The sequence below is a fragment of the Dendronephthya gigantea genome, unplaced genomic scaffold (genome assembly GCF_004324835.1).
Source record: "Dendronephthya gigantea isolate DGI-Jeju-01 unplaced genomic scaffold, DenGig_1.0 000183F, whole genome shotgun sequence".
Taxonomy (NCBI): Eukaryota; Metazoa; Cnidaria; class Anthozoa; order Malacalcyonacea; family Nephtheidae; genus Dendronephthya; species Dendronephthya gigantea.
Window position 1 is genome coordinate 8,735 of NW_021163193.1, and position 21,992 is coordinate 30,726.

The 21,992-nt window shown below is 37.8% G+C and overlaps 1 pseudogene; it reads right to left on the minus strand.

Annotated features, from left to right (window-relative positions):
* Positions 1-137: 137 nt before the first annotated feature.
* LOC114538400 lies at positions 138-21,232 on the minus strand (annotated as a pseudogene).
* Between the last annotated feature and the right edge of the window lie 760 nt (positions 21,233-21,992).

Sequence of the window (21,992 nt, forward strand, 5' to 3'; positions counted from 1 at the left end):
AAAAAAAATGGCCATATCCAGTGATTGTTTTTGGAAAACTTGATTTTAGAATTATAATGCGTGAAATACATGTTACCTAGTTATTACGAGAATTTCTATTTGCGATTCCCTTGGTAACAGAAAGGCGGCATTTATTGAAAATATTTTCTCGTATAACCCATAATTATTTTTAACTTACACAAGGTTTTTTTTTTTAAAATAAAAACGTTATTTACCGGCTACGAGGTCCGGATAAAAAACTGTGCTCTCAGTCCTGATTTTTGAACCCGGACCTCACGGCCAGTGAATAACATATTTATCTCTCAGTATATCTTTGTATATCTGAATGTGGTCTTAAAGTCGGTATGTATCTGAATATTTGCGTACTGAAAATATATTTCTGCGTACTGGGAAATATTTCTGGGCACTGAAAAAATATTTTTGCATACTGGAAATATTTCTGCGTAATAGGAAATATTTTTGCGTACTGAAAATACTAAACAGATATTTCTCAGATATTTCTGATGTACACTCATGCAATTGGAAATATATTTCCGCTATTCAATTATATATCTGCCATCTGTGTTGCCTTAATTATATTAATATAGGCTTTAGAAACGAAGAAAGTAAGCTGTCCTTTGTGATATAAACGCGATTAAAAGAACATTGGAGTTACATTCTGTATATCCTGTGTGTTGTGTAATGACATTGGCATAAAGGAACAGCGGTAAGGGTAACATATAAAAAGCTATTGTGATGACACATTTTGATAATTGCAGGCTTGTTAGGGATTGTTCAGATTATCTTTTAAACAAATTGCAAAAATAATAAAATAGGGCTGCGATATTGATTGCGGGCAGAATTTATGAAAGAAGATCCGAGGAGCTAAATTGGCAGCCCCTATAGTGAACACCTAAAATGCAAAACAAATGTATCTTCATGCACAACAGAGGATATTTGCGCCTTCTCGTAAAAGAAAAGAGGTGCAGTTGGCTCTTTACCATTTCCTGGCTTTGGCACTAAGATTAACGGGATTCTAAAACCTTCAAATCATCTGCGTCTGTGATTGTGTGTACCAGAGAACAATTCTCCACGAACTTTTCATATCCAACAAAACAAAATCTTGAAATGTTACCGCCAACATCTACTGTCACTAAACACAGTTCCTTTCCATTCGTGCCCAGGTTCCACCAAGACTCGGGCAAACTAAACACCGTAACTGCGCGCTGGACAAACTCTCGGAAGTCCAGCAGTTCATCATTCTCACGCAATTCTACCAAACCAATCCCAATATCTGATTGGATAGTGGGTGTTGAAGTGAAGATAGACATATCGGAGCACTTACTAGAAGGAGAAAAAAATACTAAATTACATGTCGATTAAATATGAAGGATGATCATTAATGATCATTCATTCATTCATTACCTCCAAATAAAAAGTTTACAGCTATTTACACATTCTGGGTGTCACATAAGTTTGGAATTAGGCCTGTTTTCCAACGTATAGCGAGAAACCCGTTTCGAAAAATTGTAGAGATTCTACTTGTTCTCTCGAAATAAAGAGATGGTCGTCATGGCATGGATATGATATGATATCGGTCATTTTTCAAACCTTATTTGTGTTTAAAACTGTTAAGGGCGGTTTTCCACTATAGGTTAAATTTTCGCTCGAACAAAGAGTTTTTCGAATGATTTTCTTTTCAATTGTAACAATTCGACCGTAGTGGACTATTCGCATTTGATCTGATATCGCGATGCATGCTAAATTGCGATATATAAGTTGTAAATTATTAAATTATTATTATTTCCTTGAACGGTCAAAATTGAAAGAAGAATCAAGCGAAAATTTTCGTTCCATCGAAAAATTTCGCCTAGTGAAAAACAGCTCCAACAATTAACATTCTCGTTGTTGTGTACATCTGCAGTATATAAAGCAACCGTGTAATACAAGTCACACTAACAAATTAAGATGCATCTTAATTTGTTTATTGTGTTGTGCATAGATGTAGTTTGACTATATGTAGCTAGGCGTTAGTGCATAAGGTGGCAATAGCACTGAATAAATAAAATATCTTTCCTCTGGGATATTTAGAGAAAATATTTTAGAATTACATAATTCAGCTAGCAATCTAGTACAAATCAAGTCGGAAATGTTTAAAACCTTAAACGAACGCCCAGCGATCCAACATATTTCCCATAAGTTCCAAAGATTCCGGTGATAGTTTCTCCGTATGCTGGTGTCATTCGATACCAATCTCCGCCTTGTCCTCCAAACCATATAGAAGATTTCATATTTGAGTGAAAGCGTATCCCATCAATCCACGCGCCAGCACGTACCTCGAGAGAAGTAAGATATTCGCCCTGTTCCAAGTGAAATGTATGCGTTGAACATTTCCGGTCGATCACTCCATACACTGGACAGCCTTTGATAGACAAATTAGCATGGAAAAGATTTTAAAAAAATTGAAATAAAATCATTCCATGTCTAATTCCCTGATGATAGACCTAACATAAATTATCCTTAAATTAGGAAAAAAGATCATCCTGTAATATCTTGTTCAAATCTCACAAGTGCAGACATTCATATAATATACCAAAAATTAAGTTAGACCTTTCTGAATTAAATATTTGGACGTACAGTAATTGTCTACAGGCACAGTTTTAACGGTATAAAGGACCAATACTTGATGCTCTGTGGATAAACTAATGGCCGAGATGCTCTATTGATAAACTAGAGGTAATAACTAAATATTTTGCGTGCTTAATCATTAGTTAACTAATTATCTTTTACTATTAAACTATCTATTATTTCCCTTTTTTACAACCGGGCCCGCATTTAAGAAATGTAACCCTAAAATAAATTTCATTCTCTTAAATTTTATTTACCTTCATTCTCTTCATCCGCTAGTGGTTTTATAGCATTGATATATTCCCCATGATAGATGACATATCCAGTTGGAGCTAAATTTCTTGACTTATACCAAGTTATGTCATCAAAATATGATTGGTTGACCGCTGTTTCCTATTGGCCCTTTTACGTCAGGTGACCAGTTCACGAAAGGGAATGACTGAGGCGTTAAGAGTGCAGCGGAATATGGATTGAGCCACCTTGAACATTTATGTAGAATGATGGAAACGCTGTGTAAGTAACTAATTGCAGACGGTTGTTTAGGAGGTCAAAAGATATAGTGTTTGAAACGAGAAAGTGTGGAGGAAGGGAAAGAAGTAAGGCCAGACGTCAGTGTGACACAAGAAAAAGCACTATTCAGCGGAGGATTCTGTAGCATTACTTATAGACAATTTAGTTGGGCAAGATCACCTTGGGGAAGACAATTATTATATGAGGTCTGAATAATTCTTGATGTCGTGCAAAAGCCGAATGCAATAATGTTGACCACTTGATAATAGACCAACTTGTGATCTAGGTAACAAGAAGGGGGGAAATTACTACAGTTAGAAAGAGCATACTAAAATTAGTATAATTGTTATTATAATTTCCATGTTGACTGCAAAATGTCAAATAGTACGGAAGCCATGCGAACCTGAAAGTAGGCAATTTTTGTATACTTTTGTACTACTAACGGAAGCGTATAATTAATTTAATTACACTCTTCCGGCCATAATACAAAAGTATACAAATTTTGCCAACTTCACATGGCTGAATCTTCGGTACTTTACAATAAATTATTTCGCAGCCAAACTTAGCAGTGTTACTAAGTTTAGAATCATCTTTTCGGAAATTCCGTTTTTGTCGCCTAAATCAAAAGTTGGTCTATTATGCAAGTGGTCCATTGATTTATTATACATTTAAAGACGTAAGAAACGTCCCTATAAAACCATTAAACGAAGTTTATCGTGTATGTTTTCATCGAGACGTGCAAATCGGCTATGAGACATTTCGTTTTTTTTTATTTTCGAGCCCTCCTGGGTTCGTGTTGCAAACGTGAGTTATAAAAAAATTACTATTGGCCGCTGAGCACATCAACAACTGAAATTACCAGTGCTTTCTGACCAATCAAGAACGACAATACACACGAAATGTATAATAATTTGCATTATTGACGGTTCGAAGTTACAAAACATGGATTCACTTCTTCTTAGAATGAAGTTTCTCAGGTTGGGCCAAGATTTTACTGGGGTACCGGCCCTAGCTACTTCTATAGGTATATTAGCCCTAGGAATCAGGCAGCGTAACATACCTATGATAATGCAAAAGAACAGCAGATGATCTAAACCAGTGAGCGCTATGGTCAGCGAACATCCGCAACGCCTTAACTACCTCATTGCAGTCAACAGTCGAATCTGCTGGGGATAAGCAATGACGGGGCGATGGAGCAATCACTGCGAAGTGATGTATATCGTCAAATCCTCTTGCCATTATTCCTTCTGGCATGTGCATTAGATCAAAGCAGTGACCAAGTTCGTGGAGAGCTGCGCCAAGAGTTGTAGAGTAATTCGCCCAGAATGTTCCCCTAAAAAATGAAGATTGGGGACATATACGTAAGTAAAATTTCTAGAGGATATTCATCTACATGGTCATAGATACCCCTGGATACCCTGACTGCGAAAGATTGGATAAACGTTAAAATGTATGCCAAAGTATATAAAAAGTGCGTTCATTTTGGCGAGGAATTAGAAAAATCAGAAAGGCGGAATATTAGAAAAAATTGATCTTGGCATACCCGATGCCAAAACCATTGCGTAGCCGTAGAATCAATTACGTGAGTTCAATGCATGAACCTGGTGTTCGGACAATAATAATTTATTAAATATACAAATGCATGCAATTATAATAATTTATAAACATGCAAACTGCATGGATCACTTATTGAGGTATACTTTATGTGATATCTGATTAAATTGAAAGATTACAATATACAATCTGTACGTTCCATATGTAATGTAGTACATCAGATAGTTTTCTAAAAGCTCGTTTGTTTGCCAGCAGTATGAGTATACTTGAAAGTTTTGACTCCTGTTTCCCAAGCTTTAAGAAACAAATTATTTAATAAGCCCCAAAGTTAATTCATAGGACTAACTTAATCAAAATTGCAACATTGCGTCACGATATTGCCAGCAAGGGAATATTGTTCACAAGGGAACATAAAAATTAGAAAAAAAACAAAACTTGTTTGGCTTTTAAAAATGGTAAAAAAACCAGTTTGAAGATCTCACGTTGTCAAACATGTGCACCAAATTTCCTCATAAACATTAATTTTACAGCTTGAGCACTGAGCAGCACAGTCCATATTTTGTGTTCAAAACAACGTTCTCATATAAATAAAAAGCTAGCTTCTTAGCCCACTTTTAATGCTAGTTGTCCCAAGAACATTAAAGAATTATAGGTTTTCTAAATGTTTTCCCTAATCTGGGGAACCCTCTACTTTTTTGAAGAGCATACTTTTTTTGTGAAACACCCTGTATAGTGCGTAACAAACAAACATAACATTTTTCAACACAGGGATCTTTAAAATAATTACAGCACAATACCTTTTGGCGCTGTCGTCAAAAAGTTTCCTTTTATCGATTTCTCTTTGGTCAGTAAAACATTTTACCAACTCCCCCACATCTTCAGCCCAGGTGTGTAGCCCAGCTGTACCAAATAAGCCAAGCTGCCCCCCACCCAGGGCAGTGTGCGCCTTTACGTAGCGTGGGATGTCCTCGGCATTGATCTGTTCAGGGGGGTCATAATGAGAGCAGGACATGAATGCCAAAAATTTGCAATTTGGGTCATTTTTCGAGGAACTTGTTAGCTCTGAAAACGCAATGCACCTGGTTAAACATGGGGTGGGGTGGGGTGGTATGGGATGGAGGAAAGGAGATGAAATGAAATGAAATGAAATGAAATGAGATAAAAGCGAAACCTAGGCGAATTTTCAACTCCGTCGCTGACGCCGAAGTAATAAAAATTTATGAGTATATTATCAAATAGTGATAAAATAGCGTAGCAACAATAGCGTAGCTATGTCTGGAGGCATACACTCTGCAACAAAATATGTACATCACATCCATACGTAATATAGCCACATAATTTGGGGGAAAACATAAAAAATAGAAGTTACGAATGCATAATAATGTGTTAGTATGAATTAGTATGTTATGTATTTGGCACAAAACGATACATATCGCCATTGGGTATTGATGCTTTAAAATGCTAAAAAAATCCCAATTTTTTTATATAGCTAAAAAACCCCGCAATGTTTAGGACTAAAGGCCATGTTACATGGTGTAATTTTTCTTGCAACTTTAATGCAATTCTACTTTTGAGAGATGTAAATTTGGCAACCAGGAAACTATTATGTTTATTTCACTCCATTTGTACAGTACGTTTCTTACCTTTACATTTTGAATACTCTGTACTAGAAATACATGCATGCAGCAACCCCTCGCCATTTCAAACGAAGCAAAATATTTCCTGGGCTAGCCAGAACTAACCTTCAATATTTTGAAATGGCCTAAATTAAATGTAAAGCCGATAGCTAATGTTTCAAATTTTGGTGTTTCAGGTGAAGTGAAATCACCCGTTTTCCTGCTGCATTAGGGTAATGCGGGGCAAAACGAGACAGTGGGGGCTAAATGAAACATTAAAATGTTAATTTTCGGCGTATTACCAGCCTCGTACCCAGGCGTTTTAATAGTAAAAAATAATGTTGCATTCAGTTATTGCATAGAGGTCAGCTGAAAAAAACGCGAGCGCGCGGGCACCATTGAACTGTAAACAAACTGGAATGATAACCCAGGGGGGAAAATTGAAGCCAGTGCTTTTTACTTTTTCTGAGTTTTGAGCAGAAATACTGAAGTGAGAGTCAATACTTCACTATAGCTAAACGCCTACACTATCAAAACAGCACAAATAATATAAATAAGATAAGATAAGATAATCTTGACTGCGATAAGATTCAAGATTTGTTTAATGCTAATGCGATATTTCTTTGGAAATACACATCTACTCCTTTGTCGTACTGTGCCTTCTCTGCATTAGAAATATTTCCTTTTCCCCTGAACACAATTGCAGGCTTAACATTCTGTTGTCCCTCTGCCCATATGCAGAGCTGTAGAGTAGCCTGTCTCTTATCTAAGCCAGTGGAAGGTTGGGACACACGAACCTGCTTGTTGCCTGTAGTATCTAGGTTTTATTCTGATCTACTAAAAAAGGCAGAGGAACTTGATCAACATTATATCGATTCTGTGGCAACCACCGCCCATACTTGGCATCCAAAGTTGAGTTGGTTCTTCTTCTTTTCGACTTTACTGCCTTTCTTAAATTCAGATGAAACGTTTGAATTGTTTCTCTTCCATCATCTGCAGAATCCTTCTTCTTATTTGATGTCCGTCTGAATGAAATTCCATGCCTCCTTTTGAATCTTTGAAACCAATTCTTGCTTCCTTTGAACTTGTCATCTTCTTCTTTGTCATAACGCATTTCAATCTTAGCTTTCATTTTCTTTCTTAGCCAAAGCTTTAAGACCTTGCACCCGCCTTCCCTTCGTAGTTTAAATAAGCAACAATAAGCTAGTGATGTTCGACATGTTGCCTTTGCTGATGACCTTAGTGGTGCCGGTAGACTTGCTCATTTGCGTTCCTGGTGGAAGAACATTGCTATTTATGGTCCCCGTCTTGGTTACTATCCGCGTGCTGACAAATCCTGGTTGATTGTGAAGCCGCACCTGGAGCAGACTGCCAAAGAGATGTTCGCTGGAACTGGTGTTCGTATAACAACTGAAGGACATAAGTACCTTGGAGGATATCTTCGTTCTGAAGATGGGAAAAATAAGTAAATTTCGTCTTTAGTTAGTAAATGGTGTCAGCAACTCCACGTTTTAAGTGAAATTGCTAAATTTGAGCCCCAAGCTGCATATGCTGCCTTTGTATCAGGGTTTCGGCACAGATTTACTTACCATATACGCACTATTCCAAGTATCAAGACTGCGATGCGAGTGGTAGATGATTCCATCAGCCCGAAGCTCCTGCCAGCGCTCCTAGACCACCGTAGTGTTTCCATCCATGAGAGGAGGTTACTGTCACTGCCGACGAGAATGGGGGGTCTTGGAATACCTATCTTCTCCGACCTGTGCGATGAAGAAAATGAGAACTCAAAGACCATCTGTCAAAATCGGCTGAGTTAGCACTGGATGGAAGAACTTCGCCAATCAAAGGAGCAAGGGCAGGTTCAATTGAAACATCGTAAGCAACGTCATCGATAGCAGTAGCAAGTAGATCACGGATCTCATCATGTCCTCGATGGATAAAGCCCCTTTCAGGCACGACAGGGCATGATCGACCGTGAACGATTTTCCACAGGCGCAGAAAGATGGAAGGCGTTTCAAAGGCCATCGATAGCGCATGTAGATCGCATCAAAGAACTCACGCTTGGTCAAGATGTAGCCCTCATCAGAAAGTGGCAGAGCTGTCAGCCACGCTGAGGATCCTTTCAACTGGGCGAGGTCATTTGCTCGAATCTGCTCTTCACTCATGCAAGATCTCAAGTTCTGTAGCAGCAACGAGTTCCCAACTTGAAGTTGTTTTGCAATCTCACGACGAAGATCGTGGATGGAATCTGCATGTTCTGCTGATGGTGTACCATTCTGGTGGATGATTCTACTTAAGAGAACATGACAGATGGTTGTGGAGTTAAAATTTTCTTCATCACAGATGTTATTAAAGATTGGAATACCAAGACCTCCCATACGAGCTGGAAGCAAAACCAATTGTCGCTCATGGATGGACAAGCTACGGTTGTCGAGGAGCGCAGGAAAAAGCTTCAGGTTGATGGTGTCGTCAACAAGCTGCATCACGGTCTTGATAACTGAAACAGCACGAATGTGGTAGGTAAATCTGTGCCGAAAACCTGAGACAAACGCCGTGTACGCTGCTTGGGGTTGGAATTTGGCAATTTCACTCAAAACGTGAAGTTGCTGGCACCATTTATTAAGTAAAGAACTTATATACTTATCTTTTCCATCATCCGATCCAAGATATCCTCCAAGGTGCTTATGCCCTTCACTTGAAATTCGTACATTAGTTCCAGCGAAGATCTCAATGGCAGTCTGCTCCAGCTGTGGCTTCACAATCAACCAGGATTTATCAGCTCGCGGGTAGTATCCAAGACTCGGATCATGCACGGCAATCTTCTCCCACCAGGCACGCAGTTGCATTAGCTTACCTGCACCACTAAGGTCATCCGCGTACGCAACATGCCTTACATCACTAGCTTCATCAGATTTAATCATGAGCAGGAGTGGAGTAATGGCAACGGATAGCTAGCGGATCACCTTGTGTGGTACCTTTCGCTGATGTGATTTCTTTACCACCTTGCACGAACAATCTTGAAGCTGTTTCATAACAGTTGAATGTATAAACAGCCATTGCGGGACAAATGTACTGAATGTTATGTAACATGATCTTGCGGTTGATGGAATTGAACGCATTGGTGGCGTCCACAAGTAAGACAGCATCTGTTCTTCTTCTTCAAAAATCGTCGACATGGCGTGAACAGCAGCCTCGCAGCCAGATTGTTGTCCTGCACATAGCTGTAAGTCTCCTGCGCTATCCATGATTTGTGGCTTGATGGCAAAGACAATTGATTTTCCAATTATCCTTCGTAGAACCTCTCCAATCCCAATCAGTCTGACGCCAGGGTTCTTGTCCAGAGGTATTAAGCGACACGCTAAAAAGGCCTCTAAGCTGGTGGTCTGATCTGCTCCAATAACGACCTTCTTGGTTGCTAGTGTTCTCGCCATTAACGCTATTGCCGATCGTCTTTTCCAGCAACTCCATAGTTGCGAGACACCAAAATATGCCGCCATTCAAGTGCGTCAAGACCTGAAGGACCAGCAGCTCCTCGAGTCCTCAATGCTGCTTTTGCTATGGCTGTCGTCAATGTTGGCGAATAACGATGGATCAACATACGGAATTTCACCATCAATCATGATGGAGATCGAAAGACGATGTGAACCTGCGCATATACGTCAATTGTATGAGTGATCCTAAGGTTGTGCAGGTGGATGTTTCTGCAAGAGGTCCTTGTACACAGCGTCATTAAGAGGAAGAACTCCACCAGATGATTGTTCATCCAACAAACGTAGAGCTGCGTTCACTTTGCCACGAAACATGAGACTAGCGAAGGTCTTGGAAAGCTGTTCATTCGAAACCTTTCTAGTAGCCAGTAGTGTCGACTGGATGGTTCTACATTCCCGAAGTAACCCATCAAAGTTCCCTTTTTGCCACAAAGCCATGCGCCGAGACAGGCAAGTCACATGGTCTTTCGATCTCGATTTGAAACTCGGTTTTTGCAAGAGAAGAGCAAGCATGATCATAGTAAGTTTTAAAGAAATATTAATGCAAGATCTCCGAGTTACTGTTCCAAGCGTTAATCAGTCTCTCCAGTTCCCTGACGTATGACTTTCCAGCAGCTCCACTTGGTAACATAAACAGATTTTTGCGCCAAAAAACCACTTCTTCATAGGCTGCGTTAACAGCTTGCTTCAGATCGTCTTTAGTGAGGCTGCCCCAAACACCTTTCCGACGGTCAGACGTGCCAAAAACACGTGATCAAAATCATCAAATGACAAAAATTCGGACAAACACATGGTAGGACATACTATAGTTTATATAGAGACGCAACAATAAAATGGTGAAAAGATGCGTATGGGGCACTTGCAAATCTGATTCCAGATAACCAGAACGTTTGTTTAGAAAGACAGAAGGTATACACGTAACATCTCACCATTTGTAAGAAGGTTAGTTACATATTATGTAGTTTGCATTTTATTGGAAAAACGGTTGAGCAGGAAAAAGAAAGTTATGCAAATTTATAACCCACCATTTAAAATAACATGCGCGATACTCGTCAAACGACGTGTAGGCGGCGAGACTCTGTTTGTAACATTTTATCAGGTAATTAAAAATATCATACAATCCAAAAGGAGGAGAATCATAAAGAAGAAGTTATTTACCAAGTTGTACGAGGGAGTTAATGGATCAGCTATTTCCATAACACGAGTAATTAATTTTTGGTTATCTTGAGAACTCTTTTTCTTCACAAAATTTGGATCGAATTGCAGCATCATCTTTTCAACAGCAGTTGCAATATTAACCAACGCAGGTTTTAAGTGACGCTAACACCGCGCTCGCGAACGAGCTCGGGAAGGTATGTTTTTAGCTCGCTCAATGTCATTTTGCTAACCATTTTCGAATCGTGAGCGTTAGACAACACCATTGTAAGGTAAGAAACGGCCCAAATCGTATTTCTTCTACATCTTGAGACATATAAAGAGCTTTAAAACGCAATGTGATCCTGACACTCTATATAAACTATAGTATGTCCGACCATGTGTTTGTCCGAATTTTTGTCATTTGATCACGTGTTTTTGACAAGTGTTTGACCGTCGGAAAGGTGGGCAACATAAGGTTGGCAAGAATATTTTATTTTCAATATACATCGTTTAAATAACAGCCCCTAAGTGTAGGGTAGTTTTACAAAATTTGTAATCGTTTTTTTGCAATGAAACGCGATTTAAAAATGAAAATATGCGAGAAGTTTGTTGAAATTTGCCGTGTCCCGATGCGGGATGTTGCCGTGCAAAAACATCAATTTCAAAACTAGTATACGCGATCCTATTGGTCATCACAAAACGGTCAAAGCTGCATGACCAATAGGATCGCGTATACTAGTTTTTCAGTTAAATTGGTTTGAGACCTTGGGAAATATTTCCCTATACGGACCTCCAATCTGGTAAATAACATATATATTTCGATCATATTTAGACGATGTATATTGAAAATAAAATATTCTTGCCAACCTTATGTAATTATATACTATATACGTGACGTATACGTAATGCAGCGCGCGGTCAAAATATATTAGAGAGCTTTAGATTTGACTACGACTCCCGCTACCGCTACGAGATTCGTCTCATTGACTTGATATTCGTGATACTTCGTACTGACGCCAGAGACTTGTAGCCGTCGCTCATCTTACTACGGCATTTTAAGAAAACTTCGTAGTCCTCACTACGTGATTTAAAAAGCAATAAAAGTTGGCATTTTCTTGTTTTTTTCCAGAAAATAATTTGAGAGAACTGTTTTTCATGACCATGGCTTTTGATTATGTGTATCTTTCGAAATAATAGCGTAAAATCTCGAAATATTTGACAGGATAAACATGCATTTATCATTGTGTTTGCAGAGGTTCGTCATGCCAGCACGCGGTGCCGTATGCATACAACGTTTGCGCCACAATCGCGCCACAATAACGAATCTTGCATGGCCGTAGCGGGAGCCGTAGTCAAATCTAAAGCTCTCTATTGAGACTGACAAAGAGTGTATGTAGCATGAAAAAATGCTCTGCTTGTTCCTACCGCAATTTACTTATCAAAGAGGAAATTTTTAACGATTTGCACTCAGGTAGGAGATTTAAAAAGGCTTTCGCAATTTTGATGTCTGAACTCTGAACGTCAAGTAAAAAATATAGCTTCGTAATTCGACGGCTATGAAAGATCTGAAAACAGAAATGATATATTTTACTAACATTTAATTTGTTTACCTACAACATATTTCTATTAATATTTGTTTATCCATTATATTATACACTGATTTGCATCTATGTAGTTGAGCCAAAACAGGTCTAACCAGATCAATGTGTCTATATATAGCCCATCTTTTGATGAAGAATCATACGAGATATATTAGATCAAAGTATTTAAAGATGCAATAGGAACAAAAATATATATCTGAAGGAGCAAGGTCTGAGGGTAACTTGCCTAAATTCACTCACACCTCAAATTGAGGCATCATCATGGCCTTAGTAGCTGACACTAAAATTAATTATCTGTACTAATTTTGTCAACAGGGTGTATTATACATACAGTTAATCTCTGACATATCTATTTTTTTGCAGGGATAACATAGGGTTGGTGGATCAAGTGGAGGCATGTTTTGCAAAATTCTGGAGAATTGAATTGTTGAACAACAATACTATTATACACATGAACTAAACACATGAACTAAACTTAAATACAGAAACTGTTTTATTATTAGGCCGTATTCTCTGGCACGAAAAGTCGCTTAGAAAACGATTTTCGTTGCCTCCCTTCGGGCACTACTTGAAAACACGATAGAAAATTAGGATAAATTATAGAAAGTCTAAATTCACTTGTTTTCACCTGCACAAACCTGCAGTTTTCGAGCATTTCATCTTCGAAAAATCAGTGAATTTGCATGTTTTGCAATACAGCGACGCCATTTTGATTCAGGAAATGTCTAGGATACTTGGTGTAATTTACGACATATATAGCAGATTCAGCAGTTTTATACCGGTATTTACATGAAGCTCCGGCATTTTTGCTGTGCAAGCAGGTTTCAACAAGGAAGCTTTCAGTGGAGTTTTACGAGGTTTTTCGCAAATTTTCATAGTTTTTCAAAACTAAATTAGTCAGAGAAGAGTTAGACAACAATTAATCGGAAAAAATCCGCAAATTTGCGATTTTTTTAAAGCATTCTGCTCTTGATATTTACAAATAAATAAGAACAACTTTATTTACACGCATTAAATCATCCACGAGCGTTTTGTTTCTAGCCAATTTATATAAAATAATTACTATACAATTCTTTTTCAGCATACCCTTTAATTTATATTAACTACTTTTATAATACACACGTTTTCTCAACAAAACTATTTACAACATCTCAGTTTTTTGACAAAGTTAATTACCAACGCCAACATCTATTTAAACGTGATTTGCAACGTACAACTACTGTACATGTTAAAATATTGAACACGCATACCAAGGTTGATATCAGCCATACGTTTTAATACCATTGTGGGAGAATTACGAGCGCCTTATAATTTTAAAACACAAATAAAATGTTGAACTCAACTCTTTTAATCGGACAGCTAATACCACAACTCATGATCGACGTCATCTCCGAAATCCAGATTAGATCCTGATCCTTCAAGTTCATCATCGTCATCAGATTGAGCCAGGCCATAACTGCTATCATCGTCGTTACCATCTTCAACTACTGCATTCTGGCAATCACCACACGAACATAGGTCGGTGCACTTTAAGTCAGCCTTTTTGCAGAAGCAACGCATGGTCGAGCATCTAGAATCTTGCACTTGCACTCAACACACTCAATTAAAGATCGCGGAGCGGGTGGGCGTGTCATCCAAGTTATCTCCAGCTCTTTATCGTCAAGCGTCCAGCCATTGCCAACCAGTGATGGAAGATCGACTTCTGCACTTAAACACTGATACCATGATGCTGCTTGATTGCTAATGCCATTACCAGTAAAAGCATGAAAGCCTGGTAAACAAAGAGCAACATCCACGCCCAAGAATTTCGAGATAATTGCTACAAATACGCAACGATGTCTATCTCCCGTGCCAGTCAGAAAGAAAATCTCTTTCTGCATCTGTTGTTGCATGCCAATCGCAGGTATAAGAACATCTGTATCAGGGCTTTTGATAATAACTTTATCGTACGTTGCTGCTGCGTGGTTGGCATGTAGAATTAAACGAGTGTCTGCTTCTTCGTGGTGCTATGAAGCGAAGACACCTCATTACTTGTAACAATATCGTTCGGGGAATCACCGGGATATAAAACATAGCATATTTCTTTAGCAGTTACGTACATAGTTGAAATGGAAAACCACCGGGAGGAGTTACATGACCTCCAGTGTTCACATAAGAAAGATATGAAAGATTCCTTGTTTCCACCGGCAGGGGCGGATCTAGGATTTTTCGTACCTTAGTCAAAAAGTTTCAAACAAGAAATTCGGGGGGGGGAGACGTCGCATTCGTCGGGGGGGGGGGTGCAGATGCAATGTGAATGTTTCGCCAAATATCAGGGCTCATCAGCATGCCTCGGAGAAGCATGATACTACAAAGACATTGTGTGATTCTGACATAGACAGGCATTTTCCATAAGAGCACATGCTGATTGTTTTTATGCCCCAGCAGTAGCCCAGCACCCGCCTTCAAATCTTTGCACTGCTGTAGAAATTGGTGAATTTAGTAGCAATGATGCTTTACATATTGCAAGTAACCATACTTGATTAAATTTACATAGGTGCAACCACAAATATGCTAGTTCGATTGAATATTTTGGTGTTTCTTACATTTACAACACAACAAAATATGATGAAGATCATCCAAACCTTTCTTTGGAGTTAAGTGTGGTTGAATCATGCAATTAAATAGCAATTTACTTCTTTGTTCCTCACAATCAGGATAATTAATAGGTGAAAGTATTCCTATTTAAAATTGAAGCCCATTAAATACAGACCCATTATACAGAGAAAGGATGACGATTTCTTCTCACTGCAATTAAGTATATATAGCTTCCTGTCTTACCAAGTCATATTTCGTACAACCAGTATCTATAAACATCCCTTAGAAACAGACATTGATAAAAGGTTATTGATACTTTTGCTGAAGTATTGATCATGCTCTTCCACAGCAGAAGAAAAACAAGGGTGCTGAGAATAAAAATCAGCATTAAGGAAGAGCTCTATGGAGGTCAAAATTCTCAATAGCTCCATTAAGCTATTGTTACCCACTCTTCTACTAAGGACACAGAGCTTATATATACAAGCAGTTCCCAGTAGTTTCATCTAAGAGAGACTAGGGCATGAATGAAACTTGGTTTTATTACACTTAGGTATATCTTAGTCAGTCACTTAGGTAAAGATGAATAAATATTAACCTAGTAATTGATAGCTTGATAGCAAAAACATCATGTTCCACTTTCATGAACCATTAAGTATGAATAATTGGCAATATAATTATAGAATTATTATATAATAAACTTGTGTTCATTGTTTAAAATGTAATCAGAAAATATGGCCACTTGTATGCTTTACTGCTATGTGTTTTGAATAATTATTTTTGAAATTAAAACACAGTTTAGTGCTCTAAGCTTTACCCTAACACATCGGGTTGTACATTTCACAGAAGGTATTAGGTACACACGAAGTTCACATAATAGTGATATGATAAAACATTATTACACTCCTCGATGGCTCGATTCTTCTTGAAGCGTATGCATACGCCGCAGTTATATGCAAATTAAAGCGAAATCCTTATGTAAATTTCAACGTGCAACGTGTAAATTTCTACTTTATAGCTTGTGCAGCTTGACAGTTCTAACACAAATTACACAATCACCAATAAACAAATGCACGAAATCTTTGTAAAATGTTGTTATGTTTACCTTAAGGCTGTACAAAACTTCTTTGTTGTCTGCCGAACAGACGCCGGGATGTACAATTTCGCAGCAAAATTTCTCATGAGGCAGAAGCTGGTTTTTTTCAGTTCGTTTAATAATTGCTCAGTTGAACGCTTTGCTGCGGCGTCTATTCGCTTCCTCAGATCGGCCTCGATAGTTTTAAGATATTGCCGATCGTCTTTCTCCAAAGCACATCTCACGGCTTTGTAAAGATCTGACATGATTAATAAATAGTTTTGATAATAAAATTTTTCTTTTGAGTTTAATAATCGTTCGAGTTTTCGTTGCTGTCAAAACGACGATGACGTCAATCAGAAAGGTCAAGGAAAAAAGGAACCTTGCGGTTTGCACGCTCTCAGGTCAAGGTCAGATCACACTGATCGATCAGAAAAATACAACCAATGAGAATTGAGATAGATTTTGAATTAGCCAATTGAATAGCCCAATTCGAGCCCCTGATAGCTTCACCGATCAGAACTCCCCACAGATCGCGCAAAAAGAGAGACAGCCAATCAGATGACTGGGATTTGATGACGAAGCGAGCAAAATTCATGCATAAGACCGCTTTTCTGCGCGCTCGTGCTTGAAGGCCTGGTCACGGAACTCTTTTAACAACTGGACTGCCAAACATCACCAGTGCCCGATCAGCTCAATACACTGCACGTGTTAGCAACTGGACTGCTACTTCATTCAAACACTTTTCTTCGCAATTTTTACCTTAGTCGCGTGATCGCTCTGATCACCCCTAGATCCGCCCCTGTCCACCGGATCTTATACACTTTTTCCACTGTTTTGGAACACTCTGATCTTTTCCGAAGATTTGACCTTTCTGGACTCCATTTTCACTTTTCAGCTCTTCGTTGTCTCTCTGCATTCTTTATGCTCAACTAAGGATACCTGTCTGCAACAATCTAATCGTTTGGAATTATACTTTCGTGCTAGCGTGTTGAGGTTTTTAAAAGAGCATCATCGCCAAATGTTTTCCGTTTTTCTTTCATCAACTGAATAACTGCCATAGCATCTACAATCAGTGCATTGTTGTTAAATGCACAATCATTGACTTCTGGATTTCCAGATTCATTTTCCAATACTTCAGCAAGTTTAGACTTGGGCCAACTTGGCAGTTGTCACAAGTCCTCACACGTTTTCATAAGCAAAAAGTTTGAAATTTGTTCTGTTTCAACTTCGTTAAGATGTCTGGGTCTTCGCTCAACAAATTCGTTTTTAGTGGATTGATTATAATAAGATAAAGGCGTTGGTAATTAACTTTGTCAAAAAACTGAGATGTTGTAAATTTATAGTTTTCTTGAGAAAGCGTGTGTATTATAAAAGTAGTTAATATAAAACAAAGGTTATGCTGGAAAGGAATTGTGTAGTAATTGTTTTATATAACTTGACTAGAAACAAAACGCTCGTGGATGATTTTGATGCGTGTAAGCAAAATTGGCGGTTGTTTTTCAGATTAATTGTTGTCTAAGTCTTCTTTGACTAACTTAGTTTTGAAAAACTATGAAAATTTGCGAAAAACCTCGTAAAACTCCATTCAAAGCTTCTTTGTTGAAACCTGCTTGCACAGCAAAAATGCTGGAAACTAGGTATAAAACTAGTATACTGGTATAAAACTGCTGAATCTGCTATATATGTCCTATATTACACCAAGTATCTTAGACATTTCCTGAATCAAAATGGCGTCGCTGTATTGCAAAACATGCAAATTCACTGATTTTTCGAAGATGAAATGCTCGAAAACTGCAGGTTTGTGCAGGTGAAAACAAGTGAATTTAGACTTTCTATAATTTATCCTAATTTTCTATCGTGTTTTCAAGTAGTGCCCGAAGGGGGGCAACGAAACTGAACGATAATCGGCCACAGAATACGGCCTATATTTTTACAAATTAAAAGAAAATAAATATTAAAATTGATAAGGCTTTGTTTATTTCTTTTCCGAAGAACCTTTCCAGTCATTGCAGGCTAATCTGGGAGAAGCTGGTAAGCCCTTTTGCATATAATCAATAATAATTACCATGAATATCTTGGCCTACAAACATCCCTGGTTCTAATCTTCCTTAATGCAGCCTGATCTGCATTATCATTTGCAAATATATAAAAGCATATGACCTGCACAGTGGCCATAATCACTGGTTTTATACCATGGAAGGAGCATCACCTGTGCAGTCAGAAAATTATAGTGCTGACCACTGCATGGTGCTGACTGCTGGAAGTTTCAATTTAATAGTTTATCACTATAGGTTCAAGGTAATAAGCTCATCAATATACATATGATGATATAGTTCAGTACAGAAAAAACTATTTCTTCTGGCTAATGAAATCCAGCAAAACAAATAGGCAGGCTAATTTTGGTAGAAATTGCACATCCTCATCCTCCCAATGATTCTTTAATAGCCTCTGTTTTCTTTACATCTTTTTACCTTTTAGCGTTCTTTGGGAGAAAATGCCTGAAATATGGATGTAATATGTAAAATAAATGACTTCCCAGAATAGGGTAATCTTTTTAGAAAAGTGTTTAGGTTGTTCAAACTATACATATCACATCTCGTGCTGCCGTTTTTTGGTCAAATATAAAAATATATAAACAACGACATCTATCTAAAGACTGTTCACGAGAAAATTGTGAAATTTTATCTAAAAAAATAAAATTTATGAATAACATATTTACCTGTCAGTCAACTGCATTTTCATTTTGGCAAATTTCTCGAAGTTTTATTTCTTATTAGTTTCCTGTTTTTGACAGAAGTAACGTGTACGAACGACTTCGACATCCTCACATCCTCACAAAAACGTCGAACATATTTGATCAAAAAGTTTTCAGTTCAAAAATATTGACAGACGTTTGAATTTTGTTCGGAAAATATAATAATGAAAAATAATATTATTTTTAACAAAAACCAGGGGGGAGTGCATTTGTAGCGGGTTCAGAATTGAGCCTTGGTCAGTGGTAACTACCATGGCGAATAGGAACCGGTGGCATCAATCTGGCATCAGCAAACGCTGAAATACGCCATGTTTTTTGCTTCACTTTTTGGTTGCAGGTAAGTTCCCCAGGAATTATAGTCATTCACTGATTATAGTATAGCTCAGTGTCCATGACATAGAATTTGGACAACTTTGGATTCCACTATGTCACACTTGAGTGTTTATACTTTCCATCTTATACAGGCACTTGCCGAGCATGCGCAGTACAAAAAAGTGGGTACACCAGTCTATGTTCTGTCACAATACCCGGGTGTAATTAATCTCCTAGGGGAATTAGTACCCTCGCAGGGCTCTCCGTGCCAGGGGTACCTAAAAGGGTACTGTATTAAGCTCTTTTCATCAAGTCTGTTTACCAGGTATGTATATCTACTCTCATAGTTGCAATTATCATCTCACTTTGTGTTCACCTAGAACACAGTATACATATTAAGTGTCACTGCCTTTTTGCTCCTGCCTAGATTTTGGCCTGGATGGGCAATGTCATCCTTGTTAATGGGCAATGTCATCCTCATTAATGGACAATGTCATCTCCAATGCTCTATTTCACTCAAAATACCTGTTCCAGTTACTAATTATGGTCAACAGATTTTACTACAATAGAATATTAAATAATGTCAATTACCTTCCAGAAACCAACTGTACAATTCATCACCATTCATTTGATGTGCTTTCTCAGTGGTCAAGCCACTTGAGAAAACATGAATTAAAATTGTGCCATCATCATTTTCTTCAAGTTCAAATGTCTGGTATCCAAACCCATGCCTATTCATATCCTCTGCCATAAATGTCTGTAGAAGCCTTGCATTAAAGCTAAGCTTTTTCAAAGCAATTTCAATGCTGTTATTTTTATTTTCAGGTGCATCAAATGATCCATCGCTGTCTGAGCATTTGATGTAAACAACACGAACAAACCTGAAACAAATGTTTAAAAAAACTAGTTTGGATGTGTTTTTTAGGGGTTTAATTACATTACAATTAGGGTGTTGGTATCCAATATCCCAAAATATTATTTGCACACAATATGAATACTGCATATAGACATTCTTTTTGATGACTGCCAGGGGTCATTCTAAGGACAGTGTGAGGGGGGTATACCAAAAGTCTGGAGTAGCAGGAGCCTTAATAGCCCTAATTTTATACATTTATATGCATGGCCATGATTCTTCAATGTCAAGCCAAATTACCTGAGATTAAAAGGAAGTACAGACTAAAATATTAATAAGGAGCAGATCTACATGCAAGTTGAATTATCACTAGCAGATTATTACATAAGAACACGATAACATGCGCATGCACCTTGGTTGATTCATTTGCTTTTCATAACAAATTTGCAAATCTCTCTCCACTGCTAACTCATCACACCGCACTTTCACCAGATTGACTCCTCTATCCAATTTTAAAAATGCTTTAAACATTTTGTCCACCAAAGGCCATCCATGACATTTCCCATTGTGATACACCAGCACTTCGCTTGCTTTGGTAATTGGCAAATCTTTACCATTTTGCTTAGTTTGTTGCTGTTTTATTAATTCGGGCTTAGGTTCGTTTGTTAAGCTTTCACTTGTTAATCCAATTGAATATGGTTTAATTTCCCCTTGCAATAAAAAAAGAGCGTGTTTGACTGTTTCTTCTGACTTACAATTCAAAATAATTTCGTGATTCGCTTTCTCTACCATAGTATGCAGGTGTACCGCAGCCATATCAGTACGTGGTTATAAAATAATAAAATTATCGGTTTTTTAAATACTACACTCAAAAATCGATTCGTAATCCCCAAAATTCACAAAGGCATCATAGAATGTCTAAGGATTTAATATCGCTGATCAATCGGTTCTATCACTCCGTGGTTCTATCCATAGAGCCATATAACCATAGGCATAGAGTTAGGACTATGAAATATACACTAATCAAAGCAATATTATGAATTACGGCAACATTGTTGAGTTGTAGTTTGTTACAAACCTAGCAACTAAAGGAGATTATAATATAACATTTATAGTACGCGCGTGCTGATTGGTCGAGAAGCGTGTTGTATTTAACTGATTAGACAACGAGTCGGAGTTGTCTATGAGCGAATAGTCAACGAAGGCGAATAGTCAACGAAGGCGAAGCCTGAGCGTGCAACCATCACGAAAAGGCAATGGTTAAGTAGCCAATCAGAATGTAGGATTTGTAATAAACAAAAATCGGGTGTAAACTAAAACTGTATAAAAACACGGGAATTTTCCCGCCGAAGTTGTCAAGCGAAGCGATGTAATGAGAATTCGTAATTGGATCGAATTATAATGTTTGTACAAAATCTTTTTATCGAGTTATATTATAAAAGAAATAGAAAACGTTTTTCCTGTGTTTCTATACAGTTATAGAAACACTTGTGGGAGTTTTGGAGAACTCGAAATATTTGATTATTGATTATTTCTCGTTCTCCACTGATTATTTCTCGTTCTCCCAAACTCCCACGCGTGTTTCTATAACTGTATAGAAACACGGAAAATGTTTTCTATTTCTTAATTATTTAATTATGAAAATGTTTTCTATTCCTTAATTATTTTACACGTCACAGCTAAGCCAAATATAAATGCCTAATATTTAACAGATATCTTAACAGTTATTCTGCGAACTCGAGTCGTATATGAGCTGATAGCCGGCGAGGGGCGTAAACTGTTTTATTATATACACAAACTTTGTCGCCCTTTCGGTGCATTTTGGTGTGCTATACTGCTATTATCAACTAAAGCTTGGATTTCTATTTCACTCAACTCCCCAAATCTTTCAGCCATTTTGTTTACTT